The 891-nt window shown below is 81.0% G+C and overlaps 1 protein-coding gene across 2 annotated transcripts in view; it reads right to left on the bottom strand.

Annotated features, from left to right (window-relative positions):
* SUN1 (Sad1 and UNC84 domain containing 1) overlaps positions 1-427 on the bottom strand; it is a 51,742-nt gene extending 51,315 nt beyond the window's left edge. Inside the window, exon 1 of one of the 2 annotated variants that reach the window (XM_034988206.1) lies at positions 346-427. The gene's annotated coding sequence lies outside the window, so the exon portion shown is untranslated. The remainder of the gene's footprint in view (positions 1-345) is intronic. The other variant, XM_034988212.1, reaches the window with a different exon arrangement.
* Between the last annotated feature and the right edge of the window lie 464 nt (positions 428-891).

Genomic DNA, 891 nt, shown 5'->3' with positions numbered 1-891 from the left:
GGGGCGCGGGGGTCGGGGGCGCCCGGGTGGGGGCGGGCAGCGGCGACAGGGGTCCCCGGGTGCGCCCGCGTCCGCACAGTCCCGCCGGCACCCCGGCACGCCGCTGACGTCGGGCGGAGGGGACGCCCCGAGACAGACCTGCTGCAGACTCGGGCCAGGTGCGGGGACGCGCAGGGCCGAGGAGGGGGCGGCGGCCGTTGGCGGCCCAGGCGGGGCCCGCGGCTCGGCCCGTCCCCTCCGCCCCCGGCCCGCAGCCCCCGCCCGCCGTGAGCGACGCCCTGGCCGCAGTCCTGGCTCCCCAGCCGACCTCGCTCCGGGCCCCCCCACCCCTGACCGGGAGCTCACCTGCCTCGCGCCACAGCCCCACGGACGGCACCGCCGCTGCCGTCCCAGGCCTGGTCCGCGCCACCCAGACCGGATCCGGAGAGGAGCTCTTGCGGACGCCAGCCAATCATGGGCCGCGCCTGGGGCGGGGCGGGAGCAACGCGGACTTCCACCAATCTGGAGCGCGCCACCCGGAGCCCCTCGGCCAAGGAGAGGGCGGCCTGTCCGGGAGCCCGGCCAATCGCGCGCTGAGGCCGAGTCCCGAGGCGAGGTGGGCGGGGCTGCGAGGCGACGCGCCGGGCCGTACGGCGAGGGGGGCCGCACGCCGCGGGGGCCGCGCTGCGGAGGCGGGAGAGCGGCCGCGGGGGGAGGGGCCGCAGGGGTCCCGCTGCAGGGCGGCCGGGAGCCACTGCCGCCGCCCTTTACGGGAGGGGAGACTGAGGCTCCGGCGGGCGGGACGGCCCCGGCCGGTCCTCGCCTCTCCGCTCGCAAGCGCCCGCCACGGCCGCGTCCCCCGGGCAGCGGTGGCGCGTCCGCCGGGAGCGAGCTGTGCGGGTGGGGGGCTGC

This window comes from Mirounga leonina, unplaced genomic scaffold (assembly GCF_011800145.1).
Source record: "Mirounga leonina isolate KUSES-001 unplaced genomic scaffold, KU_Mleo_1.0 Mir_454, whole genome shotgun sequence".
NCBI classification, from domain to species: Eukaryota; Metazoa; Chordata; class Mammalia; order Carnivora; family Phocidae; genus Mirounga; species Mirounga leonina.
The sequence above is the reverse complement of the archived record's forward strand: the minus strand, read 5'-3'. Positions and strand labels throughout refer to the sequence as shown.